The sequence below is a fragment of the Saimiri boliviensis genome, chromosome 4 (assembly GCF_048565385.1).
Source record: "Saimiri boliviensis isolate mSaiBol1 chromosome 4, mSaiBol1.pri, whole genome shotgun sequence".
Lineage (NCBI taxonomy): Eukaryota > Metazoa > Chordata > Mammalia > Primates > Cebidae > Saimiri > Saimiri boliviensis.
In genome coordinates, this window is record NC_133452.1 from 20,081,088 (window position 1) to 20,107,150 (window position 26,063).

The 26,063-nt window shown below is 46.3% G+C and overlaps 2 pseudogenes; both read right to left on the minus strand.

The window, feature by feature from the left end:
• Positions 1-21,539: 21,539 nt before the first annotated feature.
• On the minus strand, positions 21,540-22,344 carry LOC101038010 (T-complex protein 1 subunit eta pseudogene; annotated as a pseudogene).
• LOC141584124 (T-complex protein 1 subunit eta pseudogene) lies at positions 22,337-24,092 on the minus strand (annotated as a pseudogene).
• Between the last annotated feature and the right edge of the window lie 1,971 nt (positions 24,093-26,063).

Here is a 26,063-nt window from a genome sequence, read left to right on the forward strand (position 1 = left end):
CCAGCACCTAACCAGATATATGATTTTCAAATATTTTCTCCATTTAAAAAGTTTTCTTAATCTTTTAAGTGGAGTCCTTTTTGAAACACAAATGTTTTACATTTGCATGAAATGAAATTCAACTGCCTTTAATTTTGTCATTTGCTCCATTGGCATACAGTGTTCAGTTCTGTTCCTGAATTCTAAGTTCACATCCGTCACCCACATGTGAACCCAGCACCTACCACAGTGGCTGCCATAGGATAGGGTTTAAGACACATGAGAAGAATCCAATCATTAGACTACCCCAGGGCTGCTAGAACTCAGAAAGGGATCCCCATCATTTGGGGGATTGGACGAAGGGCTTCATTTCTGTTCTTTCCAGCACCAACCTCCATGGCTCCACCCATCCCTACTCCCTCTTCTGTTAATATTGGCCGGTCAGGATAGAGGCAGGAGCAGCTACACCTGGTCTCCTTCACCACCCACGGTGGGGTGCATCCTTGGTGGGGCCTGGTGAGATGACAGTCCCTGGGCCTAGGGGACCTGGAGCCTCCACAGCCCCATAGAGACCAGGAGGAGCTGTTCAACCACTTGCAGAGGCAGCCAGAGAGTGCTTCACGGACTACATGGGGCTCTGGAGAAGCCAGGAGTCCACAACCTTCTTTTGTGGAGCATGAGAAATTTAGGCAGGATCATGTCTACAGAAGAGGTTGTCACTTTGGGTTGGCAATGCTTTCACCTCCTTACCCCTCCAGATCAGAGGGGGTGCTTTACTTGTCTTTGTGGATTATTGTGTCAACCAAAACACAAGGTCAGGATCACCCTAAATGTCTGAAACTTCTTCAAGATTTGACAAATGCACAACATTTTAATGCCACTTCTGTGTTTGAGGAAGCTGTGGCTGAAGAAAACATTTTATCGTATAGCATTGTCCAAATTACTTATACAGAATTTAAAAATCTACAAACTGAAATACAACCATGTGAAAAGTAAAAACTAAAAAGCAATAAGGTTTGGACCAGGAGTTGTGGCTCATGCCTGTAATCTCAGAACTTCAGGAGGCCAATGCCAGAAAATTGTTCAAGGCGAAGAGCTGGACATCAGCCGTAGCAACATGGTGAGACCCTGTCTTTAGAGAAAAATTTAAAAATTGACCAAGTGTAGTAGCATGTGCCTGTATTCCCAGCTCCTCAGGAAGCAAAGATGGGAAGATCTCTTGAGCCTGGGAGTTTAAGGTTGCAGGAAGTTGAGGTGGTACCACTAGACTCCAGCCTGGGGACAGAATGAGAGCCTGTCTCAAAGAAAACAACAATAAACAACAACAGCAATGTAAGAAACAACACAAAAAAATTAAATAAGCTAAGAAGACTTGTGGGACCCAAATAGGAAATCATGCCATTTCTTATTTTGATGTAGTAAGGGGTTTGCTGAGTGTCAGTATTCCCAGAATGTTCCATCTCATGAAATATAATTTCTTCTGGTGTATCTCCTCCTTAGTCCAGGTCCTCTGAAGAGCAGGTGCCTCCTTGGAATTCACAGGATGGATTTCATTGGTTCGGACCCTGGGAGAACTGCTCAGCAGGGAGCAATTCTGATGCCCAGTGCAGGAGGGAGGGACAGGAGGTGGGGCAGGTGCATCCTACACTACAGTGAACCGTGCTGGGACCACTGGGTGCCGCCTGCAGGAGAATGAGGCGGACCCTTCCTTCCAGCACACACAGAAAGTAGCTCTATGTGAATGGCAGATGTCCACCTAACACATGAAACTATGAAAGTCTCAGAAGAAAATAGAGGAGTACATTTTCGTGACCCAGGATTTGGCAAAGGCTTGTTAAGTACTGTATATCAATAGCACAAATGTCAAAATAAAAGGTAGTTTAGCTTCATTTCATGCAAATGTAAATGTTTAGTGCTTAAAAAAAAACACCTTTAGGTTAAAAAAAACTTACAGAATGAAAGAAAATATTTAAAAGGCATACATCTGGTAAGGGACTGGTATCCTGAACATATAAGGAGCTCTCACAGATCAATATTATAAAGTGAAATAACCCCACTTAAATATATGCAAGGAATCTGAATAGATATTTCTCCAAAATGAGACAGGTACACTACACCGTGGTCAGAAAAAAACAGAAACTTTTAGGCAGCAGTTTCAGGTGACAAGCAAAAGGAGTCTGTTGAAATACGTGCAGAGGCTGAGGGTTTATAAGACTCTGACAAACAGCATGTGAACCAAGCCGGCTAAGAATGAGCGGACCCAGCGTGACCCTGGATTTGCTGTAGGTTTCATCTGGGACCTTACTACATGCTGATGAACACAGTAAACACACCAGCCAGCTCCCTAACACTTCAGAGCATACCGATATTTGGTGTAAAATGGGTGGCAGCACAGTTCTGAGAAATCCTCTCCTTTTTCCAGGAATTTTCATGAATATTCCATCCCTTGGTTGGAGAAACCCAGAAAGACGGCAGCCCCAAACCCCGGTCCACCTGCCTCTCTCTGGAGCTCCCCTGCACTCCCTTTACTTGAGTGTGCACTTTTCCTTTTACAGTAAAATCTGCCTTCTTTCTCTATTTTCCTACGGGTCCTTGAATTCATTTCCCCAGGCGGTGTCAAGAGCCCAGCACCAGCTGGGGTCAGGGTCCCGTCAGCGTTTGGGGACCTCCCCTTGCCCACTGGCATAGAAGAGGAATGCAAATGGCAGTGAGCCCAGGAGAAGGTGCTCAGTGTCCACAGCCCTCAGGGAAGTGCCAATCGCACCCACAAGGGGATGCCTCACCCCACCGGGATGGCTGACCCCAAACACAGTAGGGTGGAGGAGGTGGGGCCTGCGTTCCACACCGATCAGAGAGCAGGAGACAGAAAGTCTGTGGAGTGTGGGGACTGTGCGAGTGTCACCTTTTCCTCACTGTAGAGACGGGCGAGTTTCTCAATGTTCTCTGGTTCTGCTTCCTTCCTCTCCCTTTCTCCAGCCCTACCTCTGATTCTGCTTTTCCGCCCATCCCAAGGTTTTCTCCACCTCCGACGTCCCTGCTCGGGGTCCCACAGCCCAGCGGAGAAACCGCGAGCTGCCAAGTCGGAAAGGCGACTACGGGAAGCCCCTGCGGGACCCTGGACACTCAGGACCTAGTGCCTCCCGGGCGCCCTCCTGCAGCAGCCCCAGGGCAAGGAGGATGTGAGGTCCTGGAGAGCCACACTGCCGGAGCCCCACGGATCCAAGCGGGACGGTGACGTCTCCACACTGAGGCGGTGGCAAAGTCCCAGAGAGCATGAAAGCAGAACCTTCGTGCTCCTCGCCCCACCAGGCCCTGCATTTCCTGGATCCTCCTGTCCTCCCAAGTCTTCCAAAGTCTCTTGTGTCTGGAGGCTGTGGACCCGGAGGCCGGCGCGATTCGGCCGGAAGCGGGGCAACCACTCCGATCTCTGCACCAGGCAAGAACTGAATCCGGAGCTCTGGCGCAACGGGCGCCCTGAAAAGAGCAGAACCCAGAGAGGACGCGGCGGGGTGGAAACTGAAACCCCCAGGAGTAAACTTTCCCGGAAAGTCATCTGTGGTTGAAATCAGCATTCATCTGTAATAAACCCCCTATGGCAACACCGTTGGGTAAATATCTAGAAGCAGCACCGCTCGCCGCTGCCCGAGTTTCCATTCTGGGACCCTCATGGCCCACAACACATCAGGCTAGCCCACAGGGTGACCGTCCCGGGGGCTCCTGGCCCCAACCTTCCTTACTTCTTCGTCTCCATATTTTCACCTGTTTCAGGATCACAACCCTGAAAAGTCACCTGTAAAAGACTCCCCCGCCCATGTCTGCGTCCACTCTCATTGGCCACATGCCCAGGACGAAACTTTATTGTATTCTTCTCATCCTTCCAGAGAGTCTTTAGGCCATTTCAAACGCATATGAAGACATATTCTTAACTCCGACTTGGATATTTTTGACTCTTGATGAGCCCTGTCACCCTGTCCTTCAGGAAGCCTGTACCAGTTTCCCTCCCTGTACAGTGGATGTTTCACCATCCTCTGCCCAAGCTGGGTCTTCACAATCACAGACAAGAGTGTAGCCAGCATTGCCATCCCGTGACATGAGACGCTTTAAAGGTGTATTAATTTGCACAGCAATCCTGTGCCTGGAAATTTATTCTACACAATTGAATTGAGATTTGTGCAGGCACAGTTTCCGCAGCATTTGGTTTCTGTAAAAGTAACTGACTGGAGACCATTTGGATCTTCATCCATAGACACTGGTTACATTTGTTGTGATGCAGTCATTCTATGCAATGTCCAGCAGAGATAAAAAGGGAAAGAATCTGTATGTGCGGGTCTTGGAAGATCTTCAAAGTGTGTTATTTTGAGACAGACTCTGCATGCAGCAGAATGCGTATGGGCTTATATTTGTTTTAAAAGCCAGCATTGATGCATACACACATCTCTACTGTTAGTAAGGAAAACAGTGTTGCCATAACTTCTTGCTAGTCTGTTTATTTGTTTTAGGAAAAATCAATGTAGTTGAAAAGCCATGGTGGCAGGAATTGGTCATCATCGGCCCAGATGCTACACTGCCCTATGCATTGTCCCAACTGAGGCTACTGGAGGAACATGATGTGGAATGCAGTCACGTTTCAGAGAGGAACCTAAAGTCAAACAGGACCAGAAGTCTTGCCAGGGCCTCTGCCTTTTCACCTAACCCCCACCTAGTCAGGTAGTGACCCTGGAGGGGCTAGGACGATGCTGGGAGGGCAGTGAAGATGGTGGGAGCATGGTGAACATGGAGAGCTCGGACCCCACAGCATCTGTCTAAGGAGAAGCTGGTGTGATGCTGGGAGCACTGGGAAGGCACGGAGCCCGGGCACAGCACTCACTGCTCCTCCCATCTGGGACAGGATTCGGGTGGATGATGAGAAAAGTTTCCCACCCCCCAAAGGGATAGTCCACACAGCAAAAACCAGAAAATCCAGAACTTCTAAGGCAGGGAATAGAGCAAGGAATCAAAAACTAAGAGAAGTGTTCATGCCGAAGTGGTCTGAGTGTGAAAATCCAGAACAATGTCCATCCGCTGTGCTCATGGGAAGCCTGGAGGACTCCTGTTTACTCAGCATATAAAGAAGAGCCTGGGAGAAGGCAGCAGAATGAGAAGCAGCTCAGGATGCCTGTTGCTGAAGGCTGGGGTTGCAGGTAGCAGATGCTGTTTTTGAAATGGGCTCCCAGGAGTAACGGTATGAAAAATCCTAAAATAATAGATCCCAAGCGGAGAGCTCTAAACTCTCAGGAGCAGGGAAGGTGCAATGGTAGAAATAATTGCGGAAGTCACAATGCCAGCTCGGGACCTAAGCCACAGAGAACTATGTCCGTGGCTCATGGAACAAGGGGTTCTAAGAGGCAAACAACACGGAGAGCCAACTTGGATATGGCTGGATTTATATAATTACAAGTGACCATCCAACACAAGGATGGATGACCTGGAAGCTGAAACGAGCCAGTCCATCAAATCCCAGGCTTCTCTGCCCAATTTGCAGAACCAAGCCACTTCTCAGGCCTTGAATTCATTACTAGAAGGAGACACCAGGTTCCAATAAGGAAGGACCTTTCAACCCCACAGCAAGGGCAATGATTCTTTCTGGCCTTCCCCATAGTTAGGGCCTCTAGAGTTTGCTGTGACAAGCGATTTTGTAAATATGTAAAAGTGTGCAGGGAACATATTCTCTGTCATAACAACTTCACTCTGCTGTTGTAGCTCAAAAGTACTCACAGACAATCCACAAATGATGAGGGAGGATGGACCTGCTTTGACTGCCCTAGGACCTGGGACACCCTAATCTCCTACAGGTGCCTGTGGTTGGAATTTCTCACTGGAGGATCACAAAATGTAGTGTTCAGAGGTAAGGCAATGACACTTACAGCAGAGAAATCTCAACATTAAAAAGCACTTCCTGTATGGTTCCGAGCCCTGGTAGAGAAGAGGAGGTCACTGCCCTTCCCTGGAGGCAGTGACCACACAGCCTCAGAGCTGCCATCACGGGCGGGTGGGCTCCTCACCCTCTAGGTCATTAGGAAGGTAGGTCTGGCAGTGAGAAGTCACAGACGGTTCTCCTGGGATGGGCAGGAGCAGGGCCACAGGGAAGCAAGAAGCTGCACAGGCAGATGGCCCTGAATCTCCAGGACACCACATGGCTGCACCCCCTCACCTCAGCTCACACCTGAGGCTTCAGGGAAGGTCCCCATAGAGCAAAGAGTCCACTCCGCAGTCAGAAAAGACGGAGTAAGCTGCAAACTATGGAATTCCCGCTGCCATCACATTCAACTACACAGAAGCCACAGGCAGGATAGGACCCTCTTCTGATTCTCCAGCTGAGACACCACTTGGAGATGACACCCTAGGGGATGGGTCACCAATTGCTGGGACGATATAATCCCCTCATTTGGGGTCAGCAAGCTAGGACAGTGTCCAAGTCTGGTCCCTCTGTCATTTGCAGGTTGTCTTGGTCTGCTATTGCTCTACAAAAAATCAGAATTTGACAAAGAGACAGAGAAGCCATGGCCTGCAAAACTCAAAGTGCCTCCCACTTTCCCTTTCTAGAAAGGGTTTCCCAATCTGTCTACATAGTGACTACTCTCTATGATGCTGGCTCCCAGTAGGAAGCACAGATGGGTCTGGGACCCAAGGGCAGAAGTGGGCACCTCTACTCACCAGCGTTCCCAGGGTCATCCTAGGGCAAATGTCTCCCATCCTCCCTGCACAGGTTCTGTGAAAAGACTGGGGTGTTTGCTGAAGTGTGTCCTCAGGCAAGGGGTAGAGGGTGCCAGGTGGTGTAGGAGGTGGTGATGTTACCAGTGGAGGGTCTTGACTATGAACCATCCAGGTTCTTGGTGTTTTGAACACATAATTGGATAAAACACATGAAGAAAGCAAGGGAATGATAAAGGGGAGAAATGAAAGCACAGCCTTATTGAAACCCAAGTGTACTTAATACTGCGGTAAACAGTCGGGGGAGCTCCTCAAGAATGCAGCTGGTTACAGAATTTTCCGGGGTTTAAATAGGTATCTCTAGTGGTTTCGAACTGGTTGTTACACCCTATGCAAATGAAACAGTGGCCTGCACCCAAGGGACCAAACAGGCTGAAGTGAAGTTACGCCCTTTACAAGACTGCACCCTATGAAGACTGGTTGCAGAAGGGAACCAGTCCAAAGTACATTCTGTTTTTCATCTGCCAGGCACTGGAAAGCAGAGGCGTGGACTGTAAAGGGAGTACCCTCCGACCCTTTTGTTGCCTGGGCACAGAGAGGTGGGGTTTTCCTCTTGATTCATTTCTAAGTCAAAGGAAATCTGCCTTGGTTTCCCTGAACCAGAGCCTATTCTCTGGCATCATCGAGGGGCTCCTTCAATGCATTGGGGGATGAGGTGGGCCTATGGGGTTACAAAGGGTGACAAGGCTGGGTAGAGAGGGAGTAAAAGGATGTGACCTGGGTGGTGGCAGTGAACGGTGAGGGGAGGGTTGGGAAGTGTCTGCTGAGACCCTGGGCACAGGTGAATGTCTGCTGCAAAGTGAAGGGGAAAGTTCAAGGGCAGGGAGCCCTGGGGGTGCTGGAGGGTACGGAGTAGGAGCTTGGCTGCAGAGACCTCCCCCCCAGGTGGGGCAATGAGAGGCAGACACCCAGATAGAACAGCGAAGTGGACCTATCTGGGGGTCAGCAGCCTCCTGAGCTGAGAGCCTCAGGGGCTGACAGCATTACAGGCTGAAGGCCCCAGCAGATTCTCCTCATGTATTTATTCTCTCTTAAACAGGTGATTCTTATTAATAAACAGGTGTTCTGTATTTACTCGTAACTCAAAAACATTCCAAGTAGGCAGCTGTTACCCACCTACCACTAATCACAAACTAAAAGGTATTCTCCTCAAGGGAGCCAGGAGGGCAGGGTAAACAAAGTTTCTCAGCAGGAGGGTTTGTGAGGTGGAGAGTGGGTGAGAGCAGAGCTGGCCCCTGGCTGTTGGAGGCAGGGGTCTGGGGTTGCGTCCCTGGATCATCCCTTTCCCCACGCCCCCAGTCACCCAAGGTGCCCCCTTTCCCTCTCCAGACGAGACCAGGGAAGAGTAACCTCGGTTTACAGCTGCTCTGGGGCCCCAGCAGGATAGAATCTGCTAGAAAACATTTCGTCCCTCCCCACCTCCCTCTTCCCCGCCAGTCCTGACTACAGCTCCGTGCTGCAGCCCAGGGCTCCCGGTTCCCTAAGGCGGGTGAGGCTGGAGAAGGGGCGCCTCACCAGGGATGCCGGCCCCCACTCGCCCTCTCCAGCCCTCTCATTCCTCCCCTCCTCTTGCCATTACTTTTTCGACCCCTTCCAGCCCAAGTCCCCGCCTGCGGGATGGAGCGGGTGTGGGGAGAGGGGAAGCAGCCTCGGGGACCCGGAGGAAGAGGGAAGAAGCCGGCCAGGGAACTGAGGGGCAGCCGCAATCCACTGGGATCGCCCCCGTCCTTCCAGAAGCCTCCCCTTCTTCCGACCTTCCTGCAATCCAAGCCCCCCACGTTCGCCCCCAGACCCCAGCTTAGGGCCCATCTGGCAAACTCACCGCCCAGCCTTGCCCGGTACCAGTCCAGCAGCAGAAGCAGAAGCGGGAGGTGAGAACCCAACTCGGTGACCGCTGCAGATGCCACTGGGGACCTGGAGCCGGGACGAGGACGCACCGGGAGGGAGCTGAGCGGTGACACTGAGTCCCGGCCGCGCCGCCCAGACTTTCCCAGCGCGGGGTTCTGCGGAATCCCAACCGCCGGCCAGAGCCAGTCCACACCCCACCCACCTGCTCCTTCTGCAGATCCGTCCAGAATCGCTCTGACTCCCTTTTTGTCTCGGCCCCTCACCCCTGCTCTTCTCCTTCCCTTTCCTCCTGACCCTTCGGTTTCCCGTTTCAGTTCCTGATTCCAGACTCGTTCCTTTAAACAAAGTTTAAAGGGTAAGGTTTTCCTGCCCCAACCACTTACCATTATTCTCTGGGTTCAAAGGGGCTAAAGCAAGCAGCTTGCTGTCCTTCTTCAATGATGTTTTCAAGAAGATTCTATCCTGGTGGGACCCAGACCAGCTGTAAACCAAAGTTCTTCTTCCTTAGAAAAACTTTGTGGGAACCTCAGTTATACTTAGAGCCCTCCCTCGACTCCTGCTCCCTGTGGAAACACAATTGATTACATGATGGAGCAACAGTAGTTCACTAGGTCTTTTTCTTCCCCAAAAAAAGTTAGGAAGGGATGTAGTATATTCTCAAAGACCTCATGCTTCTAGCAGAGAGGCAAAGAAGTGTGTGAGCAACTGTCACACAGGGAGATCCAGATGCGCTCACTGTGGATCCAGGTCTCAGGGAGCAGGAGGGTGCTCTGTATTGTGGGAAGATGAGGGACACACAGGAAAGGGGTATTTGTGCCCGGCTTGAAGGATACCTGGCCCTGTGCCCAGGGGGAACAAACCAGCAGAATGCACTGGCAGTGGAACCACCAGGAACTTTCACTTGAACCTGCTCTGCTGAGCCCCCTGGGCCATCCCTGGACCTGGGCGAGGGTGGCTGCTGAACTGGGAGCTCAGCGCCAATCTCTCTGAGCAGCTTTCTAAACCAGCAAGTGTCTCAAGGTTGAGATTTTAGGGACACAGTTCTCACTGCTGGCCTGGATTTTAATGAGCAGAGTCTTTTGGTAAATCTCCATTGGGCAGAGCAGGAGCAAGACATCAATCTTTAAGATAATTTTTAAAGTTGCTTAATTTTGGTAAAAACATATAACACAAAATTTACCATCTTGACCAACTGTTTAGTGTACGATATGTCTATTTAAACCTCTGAAACCCTGCCTGTTGTTTTTGTAATAAAACCTAGCCCAGACCTAGCGCAGTGGATCATGCCTGTAATCTCAGCACTTTGGGAGGCCGAGACAGGTGGATCACCTGAGGTCAGAAGTTTAAGACCAGCCTGGCAAACACGGTGACACCCCATCGCTACCAAAAATACAAACAATTAGCCAGGTGTGATGGCGGGCACCTGTAATCCTAGCTACCTGGGAGATTGAGGCAGGAGAATCCTTGAACCAGGGAGGCGGAGGTTGCAGTGAGCGGAGATCGGACCCTTTGCACTCCAGCCTGGGCGACAAGAAAGAAACTCCTGTCTCAAAATACGTACATATATACATACATACATAAATACATACATAGAAAATAAAACCTATCTAGGATTGTACCCACGTGCACCGGGGAATGAGGAAGTAGTGGAGGGGCCGAGACCAGGCCCAAGGCTTCGCCCAGGGCGGGATAAGCCAGGAACCCCTCCAAGCAAGCTGAGGGAGGGAGTGTCGCAGGCCCATGCAGGAACAGGGAGCCGCCGCCGTCGCTGAACATTCCTGTGCAAGTTTCTTCACCTTTAATAAAAAATAAAGTGATGATTAAATGAGTCTGTCGTGGAAGAAACCGAGTCCTGGCAGTATCTTGAGTACTATAGTTTTGTAATAAGTTTTGAAATTGGAAAGTGTAAGTCTTCCAACATTGCTCTTCTTTTTAAAGATTGGTTTGACAATTCTGTTTTTGTGGAAATTGTGAGATCAGCTTGACAATTTCCGCAGAAATGTCAGCTGAGATTTTTTTTTTTTTTTTTTAAAGAAAGAAGGAAAAAGAAAAAGGGGGAGAGAGAACAGAATTCTTGCTCTATTGCCCAGGCTGGAATGCAATCTTAAAAAGGTATTAAAAACCTCTTTTATACCAATAATTGTACTTAACAACAGAGACAGGAAGGAATAAGGGAAGAATATAACAAACAGCCAACCAATATTTCATTTAAGTCTGTGAGATGCTATGCAGATACTGAAGAGTAATTTACTTCCAGTTCTGTAGTCACTTTCAGAATAGGTGTAATATGATACTGAGAAAAATGTATGTTCTGTAGACCTGGGGTGGAGAATTCTATAAATATTCCCTGAGTTTACTTATTCCAGGTCTAAATTCAAATCATAGATGTCCCTATTAATTTTCTATCTGATTGATCCGTCGAATATTAACAATGCGATGTCAAAATCTCCCGCTATTATTGTGCAGGAGTCCAAATCTCTTTATAAGTCAATAAGAACTTGTCTTTTGTATCTGGATACTCCTATACTGGGTACGTATATATTTAACTCCTGTTGTTGCATGATCCTTTTACCATTGTATGTCCTTCTTTGTTTCTTTTGGTCTTTGTTACTATTAAAGTCTATTTTGTCGGAGACAAAAGTTACAACTCCTGTTTGTTGTTGTTATTGTTGTTTGCTCTCCATTTAACTGGTAAATCTACCTCCATCCCTTTATTTTGAGTCCTTGTGTGTCACTGTGAGTTAGATCTGGATACAACATACCAATAGATTTTAACTTGTTATTCAATTTGCCTGTCTGTGTCTTTAATTGGGGCATTGAATCCACTTAAATTTAGGATTAATATTTGTGAGTTCAATATTGTAAGTTAATGCTAGATGGCTATTTTGCCCATTAGTAAATGTAAATTCTTCATTATGGAGATACTCTTTACATTTTGGTAAATTTTTGGGATGACTGATACTGGTTGTTCCTTTTTGTTTGTAGTGCTTCTTTCAGAAGGTCTTATAAAGCAGGCCTGGTGGTGATGAAATCTCTGAGTGCTTGTATGTTCATGAAAAATTTTATTTTTCCTTCATTTATGAAGCTTAGTTTGGCTGGATATGAGATTCTGGGTTGAAAATTCTTTTCTTTGAGGATATTGAATATTGACCCCCACTCTCTTCTAGACTGTAGGGTTTCTGCTGAGAGGTCTGCTGTAAGTCTGATAGGCTTCCCTTTACGGGTAACCTGACCTTTCTCTCTAGCTGCCCTTAGAATTTTCTCCTTTATTTCAACCTAGTGAATCTAGCGATCACGTGTCTTGGAGTTGCTCTACTTGAGGAATATCTTTGTGGTGTTCTCTGGATTACCTGGAGTTGAATATTGTCCTGCCTTACTAGGTTAGGAAAGTTTTCCTGAATAATATCCTGAAGAATATTTTCCAACTTGGATTCATTCTCTTCATGACATTCAGGTACACCTACCAGTCATAAATTAGGTCTTTTCACATAGTCCCGTATTTCTTGGAGACTTTGCTCGTTCCTTTTTACTCTTTCTTCTCGAATCTTGTCTTCTCGTTTCATTTCATTAAGTAGGTCTTCGACCTCTGATATCCTTTCTTCTGCTTGATCAATTCAACTGTTAAAACTTGTGCATACTTCCCGACGTTCTCGTGCTGTATTCTTCAGTTCCATTAATTCACTTATTTTCGTTTTTAAATTGTCTATTCTCGTTAGCATTTCGTCAAACCTTTTTTCAAAGTTCTTAGTTTCTTTACATTGGGTTAGAACATGTTCTTTTAGCTCACAAAAATTCTTTATTATCCACCTTCTGAAGCCTGAATCTGTTAATGGAACGCACTCGTTCTCCATTAGGCCTTGTTCCCTTGATGATGAGGAACTGTGATCACCTGTAGGAGAGGCATTCTGATTCTGGGTATTCTCAACGTTTTTACGCTGGTTTCTTCCCATCATTGTGAGTTTAGCCACCTGTCGTCTTTGTGATTGCCAACTTTGAAATTAGGTCTCTGAGTGGACGTCTAACTTGTTGATTTCCAGCACGGAAATCCGAGCAACCCACTGCGCCAGCCAAACAGCGGCATCAAGATTCGTGGTGCTTCTCCGCTCGGGAATCTCCAGTCCGGCTTCCCTCTTGAATCCCTTCTTCAACCAAGTAAACGGGCGACTGTGCCTTCCCGGAGCTCCAAACGCCGACCAAAAGGGGACCCAGCCCCGTTCACCCTGCACCGAGAACCGCCGCACCGAAGCACCGGCAAAACCGCCAAGCCGGCCACAAGAGTTGCGTTGGTGACCCGACCCGTAGGGCTCCTCCGCTGGGAATCATCTAGTCCGTGGGCAACAAAAATTCGTCTGAAAGTGTGGCCCCTCTCTTTTTGTGCACTTTCTCTGGGAGCTACAATGCTGAGCTGCTAGTAATCGGTCATCTTGGATCTCTCCTATCCAGCTGAGATTTTAATACGGATTGCAATGAGTCTGTCAATTCAATATGCTTCAGGGTTACTGCCATCTTAATATTACTTTTCCTATCTATTGGAACACAGGATGTCTATCCATTTATTTAGCCCAAGAGTTCAAGACCAGCCTGGGCAACACAGTGAGACCCTGTCTCTTAAAATGTTTTTAAATGAGTAATTCAGTGTCTTTAGTTGTAATATTTTTAGTCAGTTTTCCCATTTATTATTTGATTATATCAAAAGTGGTTCAATCATAAATGGAAAAGAAAGATGTTCATTTCTTCCAGGTTCTTGAATTCATTGACATACAGTTGTACCTAGTATTCTCTTACAATCCTTTTCGTTTCTGTAAAGTTGGTAGTGATATTTCTTTTTTTTTTTTTTTTTTTTTTTTTTTTGAGACGGAGTTTCGCTCTTGTTACCCAGGCTGGAGTGCAATGGCGCGATCTCGGCTCACCGCAACCTCCGCCTCCTGGGTTCAGGCAATTCTCCTGCCTCAGCCTCCTGAGTAGCTGGGATTACAGGCACACGCCACCATGCCCAGCTAATTTTTAGTATTTTTAGTAGAGACGGGGTTTCACCATGTTGACCGGGATGGTCTCGATCTCTTGACCTCGTGATCCACCCGCCTCGGCCTCCCAAAGTGCTGGGATTGCAGGCTGAGCCACCGCGCCCGGCCGTAATATTTCTTTTTTAATTCCTGGTACTAGTAATTTGAGTATCCCCCTCCACTATGTTCCTAGTCATTTTAGCTTAAGGTTTGCCGATTTGGTTAATCTTTTCAAAGAACCAACTTTTGGTTTTATTGAGTTCTCCAATGTTTTTCTACTCGTTATTTCATTTATTCACACTCCAATTTTTATTTCCTTCCTTTTGCTTATTTGGGGCTTCTGTTGCTTTGCTCTTTATATTTGTTAAAGTGAAATCTCAAGTTATTAACTTGAGATAATCCTTTATCCTTTTCTTTCTCAATGTATTGGCATTTACAGCAGCAAGTTTTCCTTTAAGCGCTGCCTTATCTGCTTCTTATAAGCTATAATATGCTGTCTATTTGTTTCCATTCATCTCGAAGTATTTTCTAATTTTCCTTGTGAGTTTCCCTTTCATTAATTGGTCTTTAGAGTGTTTAGAAAATTGTCTTAAAGGTGATTTTGCCTGACATTATTAATAGCAATTTCAGTTGTCTTTGTTTACTATTGATGTGTTTTATTTTTTTCCATATGTTTACATTTAAACTACTTGTACCTTTGGATCTACATTGTATCTTTAGATCCTTTTTTAATGCATTCTGAAAATCTTTGCTTTTTCTTTTGACTGTTAAGCACTTTGACATGTAATGGAATCACTGCTGAGGTAGAATGGAATTTACATCTGCTGCCTTTTTCTTAGTTTTCCATATGCCCTATATCAGGTGTCCCCAGCCCCCTGAGGCCCCCTGAGGCCATTTATCCGCCCCCCCCCATCCCCGCCGCACTTCAGGAAGGGGCACGTCTTTCATTGGTGGTCAGTGAGAGAAGCACAGTATGTGGCGGCCCTCCAACGGTCTGAGGGACAGTGAACTGGCCCCCTGTGTTTGGGGAAGCCTGCCCTATGTGGTTTTGTTCGTCTTTTCCACCACTATTGCTTTCTTTAAACAGATATTTCTACTGCATCATTTCACTTTCTTTATTGTCTCTTTTGCCTTTTTTATTTAAAAAAAGTTATTTTCTTAGTCATTTCTAGGGGTTCTAATTAATATCTTAATTTACTACAGCCTAGATTGTATTAAAACCAACAATTTTAACACGATGGAAAATCTCTGCTCCAATATTGCTTTGCTTCTTACGCCATCTTTGTGGTATAAAAATGATATATACCGGTGGCTCACAGCTATAATCGCAGCACTTTGGGAGGCCGAGGCAGGTGGATCATGAGGTCAGGAGAAGACCATCCTGGCCAACATGGTGAAACCCCATCTTTACTTTTAAAAAGTACAAAAATTAGCCGGGCATGGTGGTGGGCACCTGTGGTCCGAGCTACTGGGAAGGCTGAGGCAGGAGAATTACTTGAACCCAGGAGGAGGAGGTTGCAGTGAGATGAGATCATGCCACTGCACTCCAGCCTGGCAACAGAGTGAGACTCCGTCTCAAAAAAAAAAAAAAAAAAAAAAAAAAAAAAAAAAAAAAAAAAAAAAGCAAAAGAAAAGAAAAAAATGATTTATACATAAATTATATGGTATGTGTGTAGCAAAGAATAATCACCTGCCACCTCCACCTCCTCTGGCCAATCCCAGAGGATGCTGGGTGTGAATCTCTGGAAACTCTTCCCTGGGTTACATGGAAAGGGGTGTGAAGGCTGCAGATGGAGTTGAGGTTGCTCATAATCTGCCCCGGAGATGGGTGATTTTCTGGATTTCCCTGGGGGTCCAATGTAATCACGGGATCTTTGTAGAGAAAGAGGAAGACAGAAAAGGGAGAATGAGATGGGGGGGCACTCTTAGGATCCAGCCTGGTGGAGCTCCATTTGAAGGTGGGGAAATGGGCCCTGAGCCATGGATGTGGGCAGTTGGAGAAGGTGGAAAAGGCAAGCAGGGGACAGTTCTCTCCAAGAGCCTCCCAAAGAAACACAGCCCTGACAGTGCAGTGATGTTAGCCCAACAAGACCCATTCCAACTTCAGATCTCCAGAATGGTAAGACAACACATTTGTGGGTTGTGTTGTGTTGTTTTGTTTTGTTTTGTTTTGTTTGCAACCTCCACCTCCTGGGTTCAAGTGATTCTCCTGCCTCAGCCTCCCAAGTAGCTGGGGTCACAGGCACCGGCCACCACACCCAGCTAATTTTTGCATTTTTCTTACAGATGGAATGTTACCATGTTGGCCAGTCTGGTCTTGAACTCTCAACCTCAGGTCATCCACCTGCCTTGGCCTCCCAAAATGTTGAGATTACAGGCATGAGCTACTGGGCTGGGCTTAATAAGATATGTTTTAAAGTGGTCATTGCTTTAGGGGGAAAAAGTTCAGGTGAAGAAGATCCCGGATTGCCTGGCCAGGCAGAGGTCTTGCACTAGGAAATAGGTGTCTCTACATTTAAAAATGATTAAGATGAAAAATTTCATGTTACATGAATTATACCACAATTTTTAAAAAGAAAGAAATGAATAAAAGGATTTCAATGGGAGGGGTAGGCATGAAGGGTGCGCCTGGAGCAGGTGTGGGCGTGAGCCCAGCCGTCCCCGCTGAGGGGAGGGCAATGCAAAGTCCTGGGGCAGGGGGACAATTGCAGGGCCCTGAAGACCAGTGAGGAGGCCGAGGAGGCCGAGGGTGGGGGTAGGAGCTGAGCGGCAAGGGGGCAGCGCAGAGGACAGCTGGCCAGGCTGCGCAGGGCTCCCTAGGCATCACTGGTGACTTTGGTTTTACTGAGAGAAAAGGGGCGCTTTGGGAGGGTTTGCAGCAGAGGAGGGACGTGCGTGGTGAGGTTCGGAAGGATCACTCTGGCTGCTCTGTTGTCAGTAGCTATTTGTCAGCTGGGGACAGGTCCGGGGGCCAAGTAGGCTGGACCTTTCTCCGAGCTTAGCAACCCCTTCACCATCTTATCCACCTACCTGTCCATCTACCCATCCATCTGCCACCCAAATTACCCACCAATCTACTACCATTCCTTCAACCACCTACTCACCCGTCCACTTCCCCTCCCACCTTTCTATTCATTCATCCATTTGTCCACCCAGGCATTCAGTTAGCATTCACTGTGTATCTATTGCTCTCCAGTCACCATATAGAAGAGACCTGGACAAGAAGAAAAGCTGGTCACCAACTCCTTGTAATTTTTAATCTACAAAGGAAAACTAGATAACTGAAGAACTAAACTTTAGGGCAAAAGATAATTTGTGTCATACAGGTGACACAATCACCCACTGGTCTGCAATCACCCTGGCCCGGAGGACAGTGGCCAAGAACCAGGGTTGGAGACTAGATGACGGTGTGGTCGAATAATAGATGTTTTATTTCTAGTTCAAAGAAGAGATAGGAAAGAGGTCTTTCCTATCTATTAATAGGTGATTTTTTAAAAAAATTCTTCACAGTCTTACCGCATGATCTCTAAATCTTCAGTAAAGTTGGCTACATTCACAAGTAGCTGGTGTCACTTTGGTGGGGGCTTTGTAAGGAAGTGGGTGGATGTCTTTCAAGGAAGACGCAGGAGAAGAGCTGGTCTTCCAGTTGTGGAGGGGAATGGAGCCGCAAGAAGAAAACAGTGAGGTTCAGTGAAACACAGTGGGAATGCGAGCTCAGTTCAGGGGCCTCTAGAGAGCAGGATGATCCTAAAGTGTCTGCACAGAAACCAGGCGATAGAGGGCACCAGCACCCTCCAGACACGAAGTAGGGCTGCTGTCACCACTATGCCAGGACCTGCAGAGGCCTAAACCCTGAAAAAAGGTGGGGCCCCCTACCTACATATCAAGGAAAACGTATGTATGCTATTACATGCTGCTCTCCAACAACTGCTAAAATTACACTAAATCCTTTCTAGAATTTCATGGCTGGGACTTGAACCTGGTCTTGGTCTGTTCGCTGATGACGAATCCAGTACTGATCAAGGAACACTATCCTAGAATGACTCACACATGACAGTTGACAGGTGATGCCACCAGGTTTACATGGTGAGTAGGTGTTCTGCTAGGCAGGCCTCTCCACCCCCAGGGGGACTGAGCTGGTTTCCTCTCCTGAGACAGTTTGCCCAGACTCTGAGAAAGCAGTCACCTCAAGCCTCTCCATCCTAGAGAAGGCAGAAGGACAAACGTCTCCTGCTGTCACAAAGTAGGGAGTAGGGGGTGGCCGGTGTTCCAAACACCAGTGCAGAGGGAACGTGTGCATGTTTGGGAGTGAAGGAGGCAAGCAGGGGCTCGGGTGGTGAAAACCCATCTGTAATAGTTGTTCGCAGCTAGTTTGATTAATATTGGGGTGTGCTTAGGGGTGAGAGAAAATCTCAACCCTTTAAGAGGTACAGAGTTTGAATGGGTTATGGGTAGTGGGAGAGGGGAGAATGGAGATGGGAGAAAATACAGGAAGAGGGAGGGGGCACCAGGAAGAAAAGGAAAAGCAAAAGAGGCAGGGAGAGGAAGGGAAGAGGAAGCTGGAGGAAGCGAGAAGGAGCTCACGTAACCTCCGACCATCCTGCTCACACCAGAGGGGTTTTTTTGCAGGGGCAGTGGGGACAGGAGAGGAGAGAGAGTTTATTCAAAGTTAATTTTGTTTTCAAATGTCTCCTGTCATTTTTCAACAAGTAATTATATTTTGAATACTTGAAAAACACTCCCTTCACAAAGTTCTTTAATTGGGTCTCTACAGGCCTGTCCTCTGCTGTGCCTCTGCTGGGCAGTGCCCGCGGCCACACTGTTAGACAACATTTCTTCACCATTCCAGTGACGGTGTATGTGTGCCCGCCCCGCTTCTTCCCTGTTACTCTACACAGTGTGCCAAGAATGTCCCTGACTCCTCGCCCTGTATGCCTTCTTTGCCATCTACTGTTGCTACTAATAGCCTTGGAGATTGGGATCGGTGAGTGTCCTGAGATCACAAGACAAGGCTGAGGACAGGGAGGAGGAGGGAGAAAGGTGGGGGGTAGGTGACTGGGGCTTCATGCCGGCTTCAGGCAAGTGGGTACCTGCTCTTAAGGATGAGGTGAGGCAGAGGATCCCTGGGATGTTACACCAGTTTGTGGGAGACCCCAGCCTGAGATCCTAGGCCAGGCACTGGCTCACAGGTGCCAGCTCTACAATGCTACCTCCCACCTTCTACTCCAGGATCCTTTCCTGAACACCCAGGACCCAGAAGGAATTCGGTGTGTGTCCCATGATAAATGCCTCTTTTTCCCTTTTTGTTGAATGTCCTATGCGTTCAGCTAGATTTGAAGTCTCAGGAGGTCACACACTGGCTTGTCTGTTTTGTACCTCGGAACTTGGTAGATGTTGCTAAAAATATTTGTGACATGAATCCTCCTGTTAATGCTGTTAACACTAAGTGGACCCCAGAGGTCCCTGTTACCATTAAGTATCTTACCCCAGACGGTCAAGGGGAGACGGGAGCAGAGATCCGGAAGGTTGAAGGAGTCTGGGATGGAGCCGCCCTCTCTGCCAGCCTGGCCCTTTCCAGGAAGTCTGGGGTCACAGAAGCGTGGGTTCTAATGGGCCTTTTCCCCTGTCCTGGACCTCACCTGCGTTTTTCTCTCACAGGTGCTCACTCTCTTTGCTTTGACTTTGCTATAAAATCATGGTCCAGACCAGGGTAGCCCTGGTGTGAAGTGCAGGGCTTCATGAATAGAAATATTTTCCTTCAGTACGACAGTGACAGCAACATGGTCAAACCTGTGGGCTTCCTGGGGAAGAAGGCAAATGCCACCGGCACATGTGGAGAACTGACCCAAAAGCTGGGAGAAGTGGGGCGAAACCTGTGAATGCTCCTTCTTGACATCAAACCGCAGATAACACCAGCGGTAAGTGTGGTGGAATGGAGTGGGGAAGTGGAGGCAGGCAGCAAGAGAGGGGAGGGGAGAGCACAGGTGGGGAGGGGCTTTAGGTGTATTTGGGTATTGATTGATTATTGGCCCAATTATAGAGGCACACAGGACACAACGGGGGAAAAAAGGAGAAGTCCAGGCAGAAAGAATACAGGCCCCTAAATGTGCAGAGAAGCACTTGACCTGTTGGAAGACGATGGACCTCTGAAGAGAGGAGGATGATGCCTTTGTGCCTGGATTGCAGGTCCTTCCACTCTGCAGGTCGAGATGTTTTGTCAGCGTGAAGCAGAACGATGCACTGGTGCGTCCTGGCAGCTCGCTATCAATAGAGAGCAATCTCTCCTCTTTGATGTGATGAACGTGACCTGGACAGCAATTAATCATGAAGCCAGCAAGATCGAGGAGACATGGAAGAAAGACAGAGGGCTGGGAAAGTATTTCAGGAAGCTCTCCGTGGGAGACTGCAATCACGGGCTCGGGGAATTCTCAGAGCACTGGGAGGTGATGCCAGAACTGACACTCATGGCTCAGAAACTCTGACCACAGAAAAATTGTCACATTGTTTTTTGTTTGTTTGTTTTTTGAGATGGAGTCTCACTGTTGTCACCCAGGCTGGAGTGTACTGGTGCGATCTCGGCTCACTGCAACCTCGACCTCCCAGGCTCAAGTGATTCTCCTGCCTCACCCTCCCAAGTAGCTGAGATTATAGGTACCAGCCACCATGCCCACACAATTTTTGTATTTTTAGTAGAGATGGGGTTTCACCATTTTGGCCAGGCTGGTCTCCATATAGACCTAATGTGATCTTCCCCCCTCGGCCTCTCAAAGTGCTGGAATTACAGTCACGAGCCACTGCACCTGGCTAATTTTCATATTTTCAGTAGAGACAGGGTTTTGTCATGTTGCTCAGGTGGGTTTTGAACTCGTGGCCTCAAATGATCTGCCCACTTGACCTCCCAAAGTGCTGGGATTACAACATGAATCACCAAGCCCAGCCACAAGTAGTTATTTTCTGATAAACACTTTAAAACTAAATGAAAAAAAAGTGTATGTTACTAGTTTTTTGTTTTATTTTGTTGTTGTTGTTACTTTAAAACAGACACACCAAACATGTTTCTAGAGTAAATGTGATGTGGAAATCTTTCCTTTTCTCCTCCATTCTCAATGAGGATATGGTTGTAAATTCTTATTATCTGGTAATATTTATCAGATCTTTACAAATTATAAACATATTTGCAACTGTTTTCAGACTACCCCTTCTATCACAGTCACGCAACTGGATAAAATTGGCAGGTATTTTTTCAGTTTTGTTCCTTTATTTTTATTTTCATAGTTTCAGAAGAATATAATGTACATAATCTGTCTTTCGTTTTAAACCCAAAGTCTTCCTAATTTCTTCTTCATAGTTTCAACAAAAATAAAGGTAGCAATTCAATGCATCTGTCCCTTCAATAAGATATTTTATATATTTAAAAAACAGATAACAATTTTTAAATACTTGTTATCACAAGAAAATTGTATCTAATAAGCAGAACTAAAGATTTGGCTGATGATGCAATAGATTTGGTGGGGGATTTGTGTGTGTGTGTGTGTGTGTTTTGTTTGTTTTCGAGACAGGGTCTTGCTTTGTTGCCCAGTCTCGAGTACAGTGGTGTGAACATAGCTCACTGCAGCCTTGAACTCCTGGGCTGAATCATCCTCTTGCCTCAGCCTCCCATGCTGCTGGGACCACAGGCGTGCAACACCCCAGCCAGCTAATTTTTAGATTTTTTAACAGGGATGTGGGTCTCACTACGTTGCCCAGGCTGGTCTCAAACTCCTGGGCTCAAGTGATCCTCCTGCTTCAGCCTCCCAAAGTACTGGAATTACAGGCATGAGCCTCTGTGCCGGGCCTCTTTTTTTTTATTATTTTTTTTATTTTTCAAGCTAGGGTAGCTATGCAGTAACAGAAAAATCCAGTTATTTTTAAAACAGGATTCTAAGAGAAACATGTTAATATAATTGGGTTTTCTCCTTTTTATAACTTTAACATTTGAGATTCAGGGAGTAAATGTGCAGTTTTGGTATGTGGGTATATTGTACAACACCAAGGTTTGGCCTTGGCATATGCCCCAATCAACAACTGCTGTTTTCCTGGGATAGTCCTTGAGGAATCCCAAAAGTACCTGGAGAGCTCCCTCTTAAAGTCCTCGCCACCAGCCACCACTGACTCTTTCCTGATGGCCCTCTTGATGATCATGATGGCACCATGCGGGGACCACTCCGTCTCATCTATAAACTGCTCAGGACTGCCACGGAGGATGAAGGTGCATGTTTTGGCCTTGGAGCAGCCAGTAAAAAAACTGTACCTCTCACCTTTAATCTGGGTTTCTTGAAACATGTGGCATCGACCCAGCTAAGAGAGCATCGATCTGCAGAGAGAGCATTCACGCTGGTCTGGATTGAGCCTCCATAGGCCATCATTGTCCTCTTCAGATTCTCCTCAGGTACTCGGCCAGCACAGAACATGGCCCTGTCAGAAAAGTACTGGTGGCCATATCCCCAATGGGGAGTTTGGACAAGACAATGTGGGCTCCAGAATGGTGGATTCCCTCTAACTATTCAGAGAATGTTCCACTCAGCATCAGCAATCACTTGATAATCCTCAGCTGTGTGGACTCTTAGGTCAGCATTATCTTTCTCAGCTTTCAACTCGATCTCAACATTCAAAAGGGCGATCTCGGGATTGTGGTGTTTCTTGGGGGTTGCAATTCAAACTCAGCATAAGAGAAAGTCTTCTTGAATGCAACACCAGCTACCAGCTGAGAATCCTTGAGGGCTCCACCCTATAGCTTCTTTTTTTTTTTTTTCTTTTCTTTTTTCTTTTTTTTTTTTTTTTGAGACAGAGTTTTCGCTGTTGTTACCCAGGCTGGAGTGCAATGGCGCGATCTCGGCTCACTGCAACCTGCCTCCTGGGTTCAGGCAATTTTCCTGCCTCAGCCTCCTGAGTAGCTGGGATTACAGGCACATGCCACCATGCCCAGCTAATTTTTTGTATTTTTAGTAGAGACGGGGTTTCACCATGTTGACCAGGATGGTCTCGGTCTCCTGACCTCGTGATCCGCCCACCTCGGCCTCCCAAAGTGCTGGGATTACAGGCTTGACCCACCGCGCCTGGCCCCCTGTAGCTTCTTGATTCCAATCATTTTAAACTGAAGAAAATCATCAAGCATCATCACTGCATCCACCACCATCTCAGCAAAGAAAGCTTTCTGCTGTGAGATCAGCTTGGAGCTCAGAGCAGTCCTGGCACACTATTCCAGCAGCTTCCTCTGCTCCATTTTATCTGCCTTCTTCACAGTCAAAGCAATCTCTTCAATCTTGTTAATTGCCAGCTGGGTGGCTGTGCAGAAACCTCAAATAAGGAGCTGAGGGTGTTAACCTTCCTTCACCTACAGTTTCACCTGTTTCAGAAACTCGGCAAGGTCACTGAGGTGGTGCCGTCACTGACCTCAGCATCTTGGGATTTGGCAATGTCCACTAAAGTCTTTGGCACAGGATGGACAACATCAATTTTCAGAATTGTGGCAACATCATTAAAAATTGTCACTTTGCCTCTGCCATGCACAATAAGTTTATCCATGCCATGGACACCCAGGGTGGTTCTTACAGCCTTAGCAATCGCCTGGCAGGCACTGATGTTATTCACAAGCTGGGGGGAAGCCTAGGGAGCTATCAGTCCCCGCTTTCAACAAGACAACTGGTGTAGGCATCATTTTAGCTTATTCAGTGGCCGCTACTCTCCTCTCTTCTCCATGACCGGTACGCCCAGCAACCACCCACTTTTTGACTTTTTAGTAATTGATATTCTGGCTGGTGTGAGATGGTATCTCATAGTGGTTTTGATTTGCATTCTTCTGACAATTAGTGATGCTGAGAATTTTTTCATATTTGTTGGCCACTTGTACATCTTCTTTTAAGAAGTGTCTGTCCATGTTCTTCGCCCACTTTTTAATGGGGTTATTTGGTATTTGCTTGTTGAATTGTTTAAGTTTCTTGTAGATTCTGGATGTCAGATATTTTTTGGCTGCACAGTTTGCAAATATGTTCTCCCATTCTGTAGGTGTCTTTTTACTCTGTCGATAGTTACTTTTTACCCTGCAGAAGCTCTTTAGTTTAATTAGGTTTCACTTGTCAATTTTTGATTTTGTCACAATTGCTTTCAAGGACTTATTAAACATTTTTTCCCAAGGCCAATGTCCAGAATGTTTTTTCTGAAAATTTCTTCTAGCATTTTTATAGTTTGAGGTCTTATATTTAAATCTCCAATCTGACCGGGCGTGGCGATGCAAGCCTGTAATCCCAGCACTTTGGGAGGCCAAGGCAGCTGGATCACCTGAGGTCAGGAGTTCGAGACCATCCTGGGCAACATGATGAAGCCCCATCTCTACTAAAAATACAAAAATTAGCTGGGTGTGGCAGCGCACACCTGTAGTCTCAGCTACTCAGGAACCTGAAGCAGGAGAATTGCTTGAACCCAGGAGACGGAGGTTGCAGTGAGCTGAGATGCTGCCACTGCACTCCAGCCTGGGTGACAAGAGCGAGACTTCTTATCAAAAATAAATAAGTAAGTAAGTCTTCAATCCATCTTGAGTTGATTTTTTTTTGTATGGTGAAAGTTAAGTGTCCAGTTTCTTGTTCTGCATATAGATAGTCAGCTATGCCAGCACCTTTTATTGAATAGGGAGTACTTTTTCCCATTGCTTATTTGTGTCAACTTTGTGAAAGATCAAATGGCTGCAGATGTGCAGTTTATTTCCGGGTTCTCTATTCTGTTCCAGTCATTATCCTAAGCCAATTAATTCAAGAGCAGAAAACCAAATACTGTGTGTTCTCACTATGTACCAGTATCAGGCTGTTTTGGTTACTATAGCCTTATAGAATAGCTGGAAGTCAGGTGATGTGATGCCTCTGCCTTTTTGTTTGTTTGTTTGTTTGTTTGTTTGTTTTTTGTTTTGTTTTTTTAATTGCTTTGGCTGATGGGGCTGGTTTTGCATTCCATATGAGTTTTAGAATAGTTTTTTTTTCTAACAGTGTGAAAAATAACATTGAAAGTGTAATAGGAATGGCATTGAATCTGTAGATTGCTTCAGGCAGTATGGCCATTTTAATGGTACTGATTCTTCCAACCTATTAGTGTGGAATGTTCTTCCATTTGCTTGTGTCACCAATGATTTCTTTCAGCAGTAGTTTGAGTTTATCCCTGTAGAGATCTTTCATTTCCTTGGTTATATGTATTCCTAGGGGTGCGCGCATGCGTGAGTGTGTGTGTGTGTGTGTGTGTGTGTGTGTGTGTGTGTGTGCTGTAAATGGGATTGCATTCTTGATTTGGCTATCAGCTTGAATGTTATTGGTATATAGAATAACTCATCTTTGTGCATTGATTTTGTATCCTGAAACTGCTGAAATCATTTATCAGTTCTAGGAGCCTTTTGGCAGTCTTTAAGGTTTTCTAGTTATGATCATATCGACAGTGAAGAGAGATAGCTTGACTTCTTTTCCTATTTGGATGTCTCATCTTTGTTTCTCTTGCCTGATTGCTCTGGCTAGGACTGCCAGTACTATGCTGAATAGAAGTGGTGAGAGTGGGCATTCTTGTCTTGTTCCTGTTCTTAAGGGGAATGTTTCCAGCTTTTGCCCATTCAGTAGGATGTTAACTGTGGGTTTGTCAGATGGCGCTTATTATTTTCAGGTATGTTCCTTCAATAACTATAGTTTGTTGAGAGTTCTTGCCATGACGGGATGTTGAATTTTTTTGAAAGCTTCTTCTGCTTCTATTGAGATGATAATAATGGTTTTTGCTTTTAATTCTGCTTATGTGGTAAATCATATTTATTACTATGCATATGTTACACCACCTTGCATCCCAGGAATAAAGAAAGTAGGCAACTGTTGTCAGGCAGTGAACAACAGGCTGTGCAATACTATTATCCTTGAGAGAAGGGAAATTCCCATGGTGAGCCCTACTACTGTCTGCCTGGGGACAGTTCCCCATGGTGCTATGAGTTGAAGTCCAAGCAGAGCACAGGGGTCTCAAGAGGCATAGAAGGCAGAGATCAGAACTTGGGGCAGCTAGAGTGGCTGGAATTTGCAGGACAGGGAAATTCATCGAAGAGGGAATTGCCAAGTGGAGAGGAGGGGAAGAGGTCTGTGGGGGAGTCCTTGGCCAGACATACAGACCACTAATAGAACAGAACAGAGAGCCCAGAAATAAGCTCACACATATACGGTCAACTAATCTTTGACAAGGGTATCAAGAATATGCAATAGGGAAAGGATAGTCTATTCAATCAATGGTATTGAGAATACTTGGTAACCACATCCAAAGAATGAAATTGGACCTTTATCTTACAACCTATACAAAAATCAACCCAAAATGTATTAAGATTTAAATGTAAGACCTAAAACTGAAACTACTAGAAGAAAACATAGGGGAAAAGCTTCTTAACATTGGTGTTAGTAATAATTTTCTTGATATGACACCAAAAGCACACAAAAGCAA